The sequence below is a fragment of the Rhinoderma darwinii genome, chromosome 2 (genome assembly GCF_050947455.1).
Source record: "Rhinoderma darwinii isolate aRhiDar2 chromosome 2, aRhiDar2.hap1, whole genome shotgun sequence".
Taxonomy (NCBI): Eukaryota; Metazoa; Chordata; class Amphibia; order Anura; family Rhinodermatidae; genus Rhinoderma; species Rhinoderma darwinii.
The window spans coordinates 374,950,490-374,962,698 of NC_134688.1; the positions used below are offsets into that span (position 1 = coordinate 374,950,490).

The following is a 12,209-nucleotide window of genomic DNA, read 5'->3' on the forward strand; positions in this document are numbered from 1 at the left end:
TTATGATTAGTCAGAAGGTAAAATAAAGAAAATTAAGATAGTCCAAACTCAAACAGTCGGTAGTTAATTACATCTAAGTACATGCTTTTCTACAAGCCATCATTTTCCATTCCATGTTCATATATTTAAACAAAGCTACTTGAAACACATTCTTTATGTGTGTTCTCTTAAGAGATAGCGCACTTTTAATTTGCAGAATGTAAATAGAGATATTCTAAATTGATGTGTTATGTTAATAAGCAGCTGTAGAACGTCATCCCTTTTGTCATAATTGTTATATTGTATTAAGATGCCAAACAAATGACTATGATCTTTTATGCACACCAAGTAAATATTATGCCTATATCATTGTATCTGTCAGTAGAATGGTGCTAATAACAATGATCTTGTCTTTTAGATTATTATTACTTTATTACCTGTTATTTATACAGTGCTGACAGGGTACTATGCAGAAATTGTATTCATGTAAAGATGTCTCTGCTCAAATACAGTTTAGCTAACTTCCGTACTGTACATATAGAGAGGAAATTTGCAATCAGCACTTAATTGGATCAATAAATGGCTACAGATTAACCTATAGCTTTCTCTGAATATCAAGCAAAACTCTTATCGATCATATTTGGGTATTGAAAATATAGATTAAAGTTATCACATCACAGTCAACCTCTTTAATCTGACAGCTGCCAATGGGAAATGAAGTATTACACATGACCATTTAAATAAATTGCTCTGTATGTAATACATGGATGACTTGAGTCTGCCAGAGCAAGAGCCACGGCTCTCCTCTCGGGCTCAGATGGCATTGCTTAAAGATTAAAGCGTACATCCACATTTGGAATTGTTTTAGAGTTTTTATATGAAGTTAATCTACATACAAACTTCAGTAGCTTTATAAATACATTACTTCGCTTTTAGAAGTTATAGCCTGTATTAGGGTATGTTCACACGGCTTAGCAAAATACGTCTGAAATTATGGAACTGTTTTCAAGTGAAAACAGTCCCTGATTTTCAGACGTTTTTGTAACAACTTGTGTTTTTTGCGGCGTGTTTTACGGACGTTATTGGAGCTGTTTTTCAATGAAGTCAATGAAAAACGCCTCCAAAAACGTCCCCAGAAATGTGACATGAACTTCTTTTTCACGGGCATCTTTTTACGTGCTGTATTTTGACAGCGACGCGTAAAATTAAGCCTCGTGGGAACAGAACACCGTAAAACCCATTGCAAGCAATGGGCAGATGTGTGTAGGCGTATTAGGGGCGTTTTTTCAGGCGTAATTAGAGGCGTAAAACACCCAAATTACGTCTGAAAACACTGCGCATGAGCATACCCTTATGGTTAAGAGCTTAATTTACAGTTCTGCTTGTTGTTGTCAGGCAGATCACTAACTGCTTAGCTGAGCATCTATATTTCAATTGGACAGTTATTTATTACTTTACAGTGCCTGGTGTTAATACTACTCTCCCAGAATGCAAGTAACTTCAGTAAGCCAGAGGCGTAGCTAGGTTCTCCAGCACCCGGGGCAAAGATTCAGTTTGGCCCCCCCAACCTCTTTTCCGACATCTCCTTCCCCCTCGCCATGTTTGTTTTCTCTACCAATCGACGTGTCATTGCTTTTTATGTAACACATTTGTACATCTTACAAGCAATATGGTTCTATACACAACACCAGAACCAAGCTCAGTACATAAATACAACACCAGCACAAATACAGCTCAATTTAGCGCAACCCCTGCCGTATAGGTGTGTACGGCGTAAAACTACAGCTCCCAGCATGGCCCGAACAATGGTAAGGATATGCTGGGAGTTGCTGTTTCACAAAAATAAATCCTATCATAATCACACCACCCATCATCTCGCTGCAGATCATACAGTGACTACATTACTGATTAGAGGCAGAATAAACATTGACATTAAGTGACTCACCGGTGACGTCTCAGATTCTAGTTCTTTTTCTCCATCCGGTCCCGACCTCTATGATGAATTCTCCCGGTCACAGCCCATTTCTGCAGTTTGCCGCTCACATGTCTTCAGCCTCTCACTTTACCAACATTTCTGCACCTATAAATAAATATAAAGTTATCATTATACCACACACTACGCCCCTAAATATAATAGCACTATACACTGCACCTCTAATTATAATAGCACCATACACCGTGTCCCACACACACACTGTGCCCCCTGTAGATAGTGCCTGCCATAGAGCCCCCTGTAGATAGTGCCCCCATATAGCCCACCCCTGTATATAGTGTCCCACAAATAACTCCCCCTATAGTGCTCTACAGATAGCCCACCCCTGTATATAACCCCCTGTAGATATAGCCCAGCCCTTTATATAGTGCTCCATGTATAGCCCAACCCTGTATATAGCCCCCTGTAGATATAGCCCACCCCTGTATATAGTGCTCTACAGATAGCCCACACCTGTATATAGCCCCCTGTATATAGTGCTCCACGTATAGCCCAACCCTGTATATAGCCCCCTGTAGATATAGCCTACCCCTGTATATAGTGCTCCACAGATAACCCAACCATGTATATAGCCCCCCTGTAGATATAGCCCACCCCTGTACATAGTGCTCTACAGATAACCCACCCCTGTATATAGCCCCCCCTGTAGATATAGCCCACCCCTGTATATAGTGCTCCACAGAGAGCCCAACCATGTATATAGCCCCCTTGTAGATATAGCCCACCCCTGTACATAGTGCTCTACAGATAACCCACCCCTGTATATAGCCCACCTGTAGATATAGCCCCCCCCTGTATATAGCCCCCTGTAGATATAGCCCACCCCTGTATATAGTGCTCCACAGATAGCCCAACCATGTATGTAGCCCCCCTGTAGATATAGCCCACCCCTGTATATAATGCTCCACATATAGTCCACCCCTGTATATAGTGCTCCACATATAGCCCACCCCTGTATATAGTGCTCCACATATAGCCCACCCCTGTATATAGCCCCCTGTACATATAGCCCACCCCTGTATATAGCACCCCTGTACATAGCCCCCCTGTACATATAGTCCACCCCTGTATATAGTGCTCCACTAGATAGTCCACCCCTGTATATAGTGCTCCACAGATAGCCCACCCCTGTATATACTAGGGGTGGGCTATCTGTGGAGCACTATATACAGGGGTTGACTATATGTACAAGGGGGCTATATACAGGGGTGGGCTTTCTGTGGAGCACTATAGGGGGAGCTATTTGTGGGATACTATATACAGGGGTGGGCTATATCTACAGGGGGACTATATACAGGGGTGGGCTATATCTACAGGGGGGCTATATCTACAGGGGGGCTATATCTACAAGAAGACTATATCTACAGGTGGGCTATATACAGGGGTGGGCTATATACAGGGGTGGGCTATATACAGGGGGGGACTATATCTACAGGGGGACTATATCTACAGGGGGACTATATCTACAGGGGTGGGCTATATACAGGGGTGGGCTATATACAGGGGGGACTATATCTACAGGGGTGGGCTATATCTACAGGGCTGGGCTATATTTATAGGGGTGGGCTATATCTACAGGGGTGGGCTATATCTACAGGGGTGGGCTATATCTATAGGGGTGGGCTATATCTATAGGGGGGCTATATACTATATAGCCCCCCTGTAGCTATAGCCCACCCCTGTATATGGTGCTCCATAGATAGCCCACCCCAGTATAAAGCCCCCCTGTAGATAGACACCCCCCGTAGATAAAGCCCCCCGCGTGTAGATAAAGTCCCCTTTGTAGATGAAGGCCCCCCACGTGAAGAAAAAGTCCCCCCCGTAGACAAAGTCGTCCCCCCTGTAGATACAGCCGCACACTTTCATTACAATAAAAAAAACAAAAAAAAAAACAATTCAAATTCACCTTATTCCCGCTCCCACGCCGTCCGGCAGCCATGGAGACCTGCTCTCTTCTGCGCAGGTCTCCTGGGGATTGAACGCAGCATCTATGAAAGGCGCTGATTGGCTGGGCAGGATGACTTTCCCTGTCAATCAGCGCCTTTCATTGACGGAAGCGTCACTGGTACAAAAGGTACCAGTCACTTCATTCGTGGAAAGGCGCTGAATGGCCGGGCACGGAATGTGCCCGGTCATTCATTGCTTCTAATTATTGTGCAGGAGGAGGTGGCGCTGGCGCCCCCCTCTAAACTGCGCCCGGGGCACATGCCCCACCTGCCCCCCCTAGCTACACCCCTGAGTAAGCACTGTGCAGTCTTTGTATAAGGAAGGAATGCTTGGAGATTTCAGTTCTGAAGCGTTCAGAACTGTGGTCTCAACAGTTGGCTACAGCGATCACATGCAGTGTAGACACGTCATCGTTGGAGCAGAAAGAACAGAGGCCAGCGGGTACTGGGGAAGCAGGAGCCGGGGATTGATAAGGTGGGTATTACTACTTTTGTTATTTTATACCATTGGTAAAACATTTTATGGAGTTTGGAGAACTGTGGTAAGTTTACATCATAACAAATGTTTATTTTTTTTTAAAAAATCTCTTTATTGAAACGTAGAAAGGTTACATTACACTTTGTAAAACCAATCGACAGATGCAATACAAGTAAGAAACAGACATATACTGAAAAAATAATGAATCCCCTACAAGGGCGAGGTTTAGGCAACTATGTCCTAACAAATTGTCTACATCATAGATTTGGGCAACAATCAGCAGTCTAGGGTTGAAAGTAAGTAGATGACAGTATGTGCAACATAGAAATGCATGATAACAAGGTAAGTAAAACAAACATGAAACATTAGTCCAAAGCTATGGTCGATACAAAAATTTAGAGTGGGTAATACAGTATATGCTTCTAATGGTAGTTATAATATGAATGACTTGAGTATTTAGTACACACACAGAGCAGTGAGGGAATAATACATTACAGAGGAAATAACACCATCTTCCATATACTTGTAAAAATAATGTCACACAGTATTATTATATTCATGTACCATGTCAGAAGGAGGGTTCTCCAAAATTGTCGTAAAAGTGAGTGCCTCGTATGTTATAAGCAGCTAGGTCAGATAGCATTTTGTGGAGGATATATGGGTAACAACCAACATTTGGAATGGCAAAAAGCTGCCTCTCTTCGAAGGCGGAAGATAAGGGCGCAAATTATGAACTAGTCCTGCTCAACCTCCCATGCTCCGAGGCCAGCCAATGTCCCCACACCCTCAAAAAGGTAGTTCTAGTATTTGTCACCCATGCTGCCAGTTCCTCAAGTCTACAAAGTTGTGCTATTCTTTCGAGCCAGAGCTCCAATGTAGGAGGATCCTGCTGTCTCCAAAGAGTAGGAATAAGTAATTTGGCTACGGATAACATAAGTGTGGAAAGATTATTATGTAATGGGGTGTTACCAGACTGTGGAAGTCAGAGCATAAGCAATCCAGTTGAAAGCGCAGGAGTAGTGGAACAGGTTTTGTTAATAATATCCTCAACATCTTTCCAAAATTTATGTATTTACCAGATGTGTAATAAGGAGCCTACATCTCCCTGGCATCTCCAACATCTATCATCTCACATTAGACCTATAGCATGGAGAAAATGAGGGGTGCGATACAATCACGTGATTATCTTGTAGGAGTTCTCCTGCAGACGGATACATCTGGTGAAACCATAGGAGCGTTTCAGAACAAAATCTAAGTCCCATTGTGTAAGAGATAATCGTAGGTCTTTTTCCAAGTATCTAATGTAATGAGGTTTCTGTGAAGATACGTCTAAGGGAAGACCCCTATACAGCTTGGACAATAACTTGTTAGGAGCAACTGGCAGCAAAATATAGTTCTCCAACCATGTTGGGTCAGCATATGTTTGAGGAGTGATAGTTACAAAATTTTGGATGGTGAGTTTGAAATCCGCAAGTTGTATAGTGTTAGGTTGTCCCAAGTCAAAATCCTGGAACATAGGGGGTGGAGGACCCTGCGACCCAAAGAGCACTGAAACCCTCACAGCACGCAATTTATTCCAGAAGTCGGCTGTAAGTCCAGATTGTCTGCCAAGAAAATGAGGTCAGACTCTTAGAGGAGCCAATGGGGAGAGGCGCCTTCCAGACATATTCAGATAATTTGTATGTTGACACACCTTAAGCATGCACTAGTAAGAGGGCTACATATATGGTTTTTAGATAAAGTGGTGGCTCGCACCCAGAGGAGGTCAGACTGGTTAGGACCTAATAGAGTTCTCTATAACTCATCATGAGAAGATTTAACCTCGTAATTAGATCATTGTGACAATCTAGAAAGTTGGTTAGCTATATAATACGTCTCTAGGTCGGGCAGAGAAATACCTCCCTGCTCTTTCTTCTGAATGAGTTGCGACTACGTCAATCTATGACCTTTTTGTGTTCCAAAGGAATTTAATGAACATGCATTTGAAATTCCGTAAGTAATATTTCGGAATATCTATAGGCAACGCAAGTAATAAGTAAAGTATTTGTGGCAAAAAATGAGTTGCTAAGACTTCCTATCAAACCATGAGAGATACGGTAGCGTAAGAGATGTTAGGAATGTACCAATTTTGTAAAACGGAGGCTTGTTATTGAGCCGAAAAAGGTCGCCAGGGTCAGCTGGGAGCACCACTCCCAGAAATTTAATTGTTTTGGGTGGCCATTTGAATGGGGTTAAGTTTTTCACTTGGATAATAATATGAGGAGGAGTGTTAATGTTTAAAGCTTCAGATTTCCCTAGATTAATTTTAGAATTGGATATAAAGCCAAATGTGTCAAAGTTTAAGAATGCCGTCATCGGGTTTGTGATAAGTAGGTGTAGATCGTCCACAAAGGCGGCTAATTTGTATTCTCTTCCTTTGACTCTCAATCCCCTAATGTCCTCCGTTTGTTTGATATGTGCCAATAGAGGTTCTAGTGTGAGTATGAGGAGGGCAGGAGATAAATGGCATTCCTGTCTTGTACCATTGTTTATATGGAAAGGGTCTGATAATATGCCATTGACTTGAATTTTGGCTGAGGGTTGTGAGTATAAGGAAAAAAATTGCTTTTATAAATGGGGAGTGGAATGCAAATTTTTCTAAAAAACAAATAGGATATACTCCCAGCCGACCCTGTTGAATGCCTTCTCGGCATCAGCACTCATGAGAACAAGAGGTATCTTCCTCTGCCTAGCCAATTGAATAAGATAAATTACTCTGGAGATATTGTTTTTACCCTGTCTTTTCGGGACAAAGCCCACTTGGTCCTCCTCTATGAGTGAAGGTAGGTATTTAGCTATTCGTCTAGATAGGAGTTTCGCCCACCATTTGATATCATTATTCAGGAGCGAGATGGGTCTATAGCTCGCGCAGTCTTCCAGGTTTTTCCCTTCCTTAGGGATTAAAGTTATATATGCTTCCAGAGCCTGTCGTGGTATAGCCGATCCCGTCATGCAAGAGTTACAAACATTAAAAATTGAGGTAGAACTATATGTGCGAATTTTTTATGGTATAGAATGAGTAGACCATCTGGTCCTGGGCTCTTGCCTGATGCACTGGACTTCAGACAGTCCTCTAGTTCAGTTATAGTAAAGGGGGACAAAAGAGCTACCCCTTCACTTAATGACGAGTTAGGTAGATTCAGGCCTTCACAAAAAGATTTCATTCCTAAAGTACGGGCCTGAGGATGTTCTGCTGGAGTACCAGGCAGTGTAGGTGGTTGCAAATTATAAAGGGTTGTGTAAAATTGTCTGAAGGCTTCGACTATGTGAGGAGTCGTAGTGACTTTATGGCCAATGAATGTTGTGATAGATGTCATAAATGTTTTCTCTGTCTGCGCCTTCAACATTCTAGTCATCAATTTTGAACCCCTGTCCCCGTGCATATAAATTTTACATTTAAGTTTTTGAAGGACTTGGCAGCTTTTAAGTTCAGCAAATCTTTCAACTGTTGTCTAAGCGAATCTAAATCCACTCTGGTAGTAGCAGACATTTTGTTTGTGCAAAAATTCCAGGGTCGGAAATTTGTGTCAAAAGCGAATTAAAGGTCTTAGTCCTAGCTCTGTTAAAGTGAGAGCAGAGGGCTATTAGTTCACCTCTGATATATATACTGTATTTTCCCTTGAAAAAAGCTCCGTATTTTGAGACGTTTTCGAGTTTGTGTCTGAACATACCCTAACCCATTGGTATCTGTGTCTAGATGAATAGAAGCCTAGTAAAGAATAAAGAATATATAGTGCCTGGAGTCCTTGCTCAAAGAGTGGATTTCTTTGGTTTTGTGGGCTTAAATCTGATAGTTGTCCTCCGTTTTACTGAGCAACCAAGATGGAACTTAATTTGGGGTTAATTCTAGCTTTCCCCAGGGCTCTAGGTTTTTGGTGTTCTAATGATGATCTGTTTCCCATTTTTATAGGCCATATGTTGACATATTTATGACTGATTTTGCCTTTGATAAATTTGTCACAACATACTTCAGTGACATTAACTCTGGCACTTTTTCTCCGCCAGAATCTGTGTGTAGTAGAGATTTTGACTTTTTTCGCGTTTGCGACTTAAAATGCATTAAAAATGTGGGCCCATGTTTCAGATTTTTTACGTTTGCTGTGTAGTAAAAATGTATCAGAGAACATGTTAGTGTAAGCTATATTATTTTGTAACAGTTTTTAATTAATTCTTATCTTTTTAATATAATAATAATTTTGCAATATATGGTGAATAGAATAATTGTAATGTAAATATCTAAGAACTGTTATAATAATTTTGACTAGGACAAGCAAACTTCCAGTAAAAGCAAGCACATTAGTAACATTCTAAATTTGGTCATAGACATTAAGTTATTGTAATCAATTGTAAAGTTGTTATAATTTTCATGTCTGTGACTAACGTACAAGTACTGTGGCTCTAGAAATGATCACTTTTTATCCATTGAAATCTTCCTCAATGGTTTCTCACCGATGAAGCAAAAGGGCACGTTGTGGAGGTGTAGGCAAGTCTGGGATGCAATTGTGGCCTGTGGCTGGCAGGCACTTTTATGGTAAAACTATGACTAGATGGCAATGTCATAGGAGCAATATGTCTGATACTATTATGAGGGCACTGTAGCTGACTTTGAAATAGGGGTGCTGTGTAGGGTAATTTGTGTGTCATGTGGATGGCAGGCACTGTTATAGGATTATAGTGACTAGATGACACTGTTATAGGATCACTGTGATTGGATAGCACTATTATAGGAGCGCTGTGACTGGTTGGCACTGTTATAGGGGCACTGTGACTTTCACTGTAAAGGGGGCACTGTAGCCAGCTCGGATATGGGGGACACTAAGGTTGCCAATTTTATAGGGGCACTGAAGAGAAAGACCACTTTGTAGCTGTGTAGGTAAGTCTGAGATTCAAGAGTGGGATTGTGGCTGTGGATGGAATGTTATGGGAGCACTGTGACTAGATGGCACTGTTAGGGTATATTCACACGCAGCAGATTTGTTACAGAAATGTATGCGATTGTCCTATTCAACTAAATTACACTTGCATGAAACCATAGACCTGCTGCAGAAACAATCATATTCAGATGTATGGAACTCAATTTCAGTTGTAGAAATTTCCGCAACAAATCTGCCATGTGTGAATATACCTTTTATAGGGCCACTTTGGCTGACACTATTAGTGGGGCTTTGTTATAGTCACTGTAAAGGGGACCTTGTATGTGGCTCTAGTTTGGGGAGACTGGCTGACAATTTTATGGGGACACTACAAAATCTTTCATACAATACTATATTTTCTTGTTTAGTGACTATGAACTAGCAAGGGGTTTTATGTATCTGCAGAAAGTTGTATCAATTTCAATTTAAAATTATATTTATTTATCTTGATTCTGTAGAAATAGGTTGACATTTAATAGGCATCACATACATACTATATATTATAAAATATATTATGCATAGTAATAAATACATATCATATTTTCTATACATCAGTTTAATTATTATTTCTTTATATAAAATATAATTTACAAGGTTCATTGCACATTGGTGTAACCACAATTGACTATATTAAATACAAATAATTCTTACACTATAATTCTTAGATTTGATAAGACAAAGAAAATGAAAAAGAGTAAAGCTATATTCAAAAAATGTGTTAAACATATACACTAGTGATTTATTATGCTTGTTTAATATATTGTACTATTAACTATCTATAAATTAGATAACAAATGATACAAACAGTGTACCGCATATAAGTTAAGATATATTAAGAAATATCTATCTATCTATCTATCTATCTATCTATCTATCTATCTATCTATCTATCTATCTATCTATCTATCTATCTATCTATCTATCTATCTATCTATCTATCTATCTATCTATCTATCTAAATGTAAAAGGAGATACCTGCACAGAAATGTTCATATCCAATTATCAACTACAATGTTGATCAACTTTAATAACATTCACTGAAGACTCATCACTTTAAAGATTTAACAAACTTTTCAGATATATTATAACAGATAGGAAAATTTTATTTTTTCTGTCATCCTTCATGGTACCAGTGCTTAGCACGCATTTACTGTATGCATTTAACAATATCAATGTGAGGTTTACTTTTCTACTTCATTGCTTTGTTCCATACGTGATGCCCAAAAAATAATAATTTACTATTTGTATCTTTATGCATCTAATTTATGAATCTATACAATGCATTTCCCATAATAACAAAAGATGATTGCATAAACTGTATTGACAGATTGTAGTACTTACAGTTAATAGGAATACCAGATACTTGTCACTTTTATGGTTTGTGAAACCTCCTTCACAGATACACAGATAATCCTCTGGCCAGTTTGTGAACTGGGAATTCCTTCCGGGCTCTTTTATATGCTCACGATTCATTCAAACAATGTAGCATCCATTGTGACTAAGACACTTCATTGCTAAAGGAATCAGACGCCTGCTAATTTCCAGCATTAATGCAGGTTGTATTGTGGTCTCACAACATGAGATATGTACATTATGAATATTTGATATATAACTTTTTTTTCATAGTAATGTAGACTAAACTGATGTAATAACTACATTTTTGCAATATTAATTTGCATTCGTAATCACGTATGAATGTATTTCTTAACATGTATGTGGCACATATATATATATATATATATATGTATATTATGTATAATACTAGTTTATCTGTTTAGCTATAGTTAGGTGGATTTCAATGTTTTAAAGAGGCTATAGAAGTAAAATCGCAAGAAAATAGCCAAGTGTCAGTGAGGAATGTCAGCACGTACAACGTATAAAGATCATGATAGCTTTTATTGTAACCTCAAATGTGCCCACCTTCACTACAAACTGTTTTAATAGTATCCAGAAATTTTGCGTACTGAATGTTTTTGGAGCTCATTTTCTGTTTTTGCTCTAATGGCAGTTTTTAGGAAACCTCACTGTTCTGTGATTAGCTGAAAGTTCGGCCTCATGCACACACGCAAATTGTTTGCTATGGGCCAATACTGTATCAGGCCTCATTTACACGAGCGTAATATACGCGCGTGCTTTTCACGCGTGTCGTACGCACCTATATTAGTCTATGGGGCAGTGTAGACGATGCGTGAATTTTGCGCAGCGCGAGTGCGTTGCGTAAAACTCATGACATGTTCTATAATCGTGCGTTTTTCGCGCATCACGCACCCATTGAAGTCAATGGGTGCGTGAAAACCACACATGCCGCACGGAAGCACTTCCGTGCTAACTGCGTGATTCGCGCAAGAGCTGTCAAAAGGATGAATGTAAACAGAAAAGCACCACGTGCTTTTCTGTTTACAAACATCCAAACGGAGTGTCAAATTAGAGATGAGCGCACCGAACTTCACCGGGTTCGGCCGAACTCGTTTTGACCGAACCCGGCAAAAAATGTTCGGGTACGCGACGGCAGGAGACAGTCACTGTCCACGGTGCTGAAAGAGTTAAACTGGTTCAGCACCATGGACAGTGACTTCCGATCACAATATACATATACGTGTAAAAAAAACAAGAGGTTCTGACTTACCGATAACTCCCGGCTTCTTCCTCCAGTCCGACCTCCCGGGATGACAATTCAGTCCAAGTGACAGCTGCAGCCAATCACAGGCCAAGCACAGCCTGCAGCCAATCACAGGCTGCAGCGGTCTCATGGACTGCCGCGTCATCCTGGGAGGTGGGGCCGGATGACAAGAGAGGGACGCGTCACCAAGGCAACGGCCGGGAGACCGGACTGGAGGAAGCAGGAAGTTCATGGTAAGTAT

General features: G+C 40.4%; 1 protein-coding gene across 3 annotated transcripts in view; it reads right to left on the minus strand.

Annotated features, from left to right (window-relative positions):
• Nucleotides 1-12,209, minus strand: part of ADORA1 (adenosine A1 receptor) — a 193,945-nt gene that overhangs the window by 45,572 nt on the left and 136,164 nt on the right. Inside the window, exon 1 of one of the 3 annotated variants that reach the window (XM_075853894.1) lies at nt 10,690-10,766. The exons of the other annotated variants lie outside the window; for them this stretch is intronic. The gene's annotated coding sequence lies outside the window, so the exon portion shown is untranslated. Of the gene's footprint in view, nt 1-10,689; nt 10,767-12,209 lie in introns of those variants that run through there. 3 annotated transcript variants of the gene reach the window in all.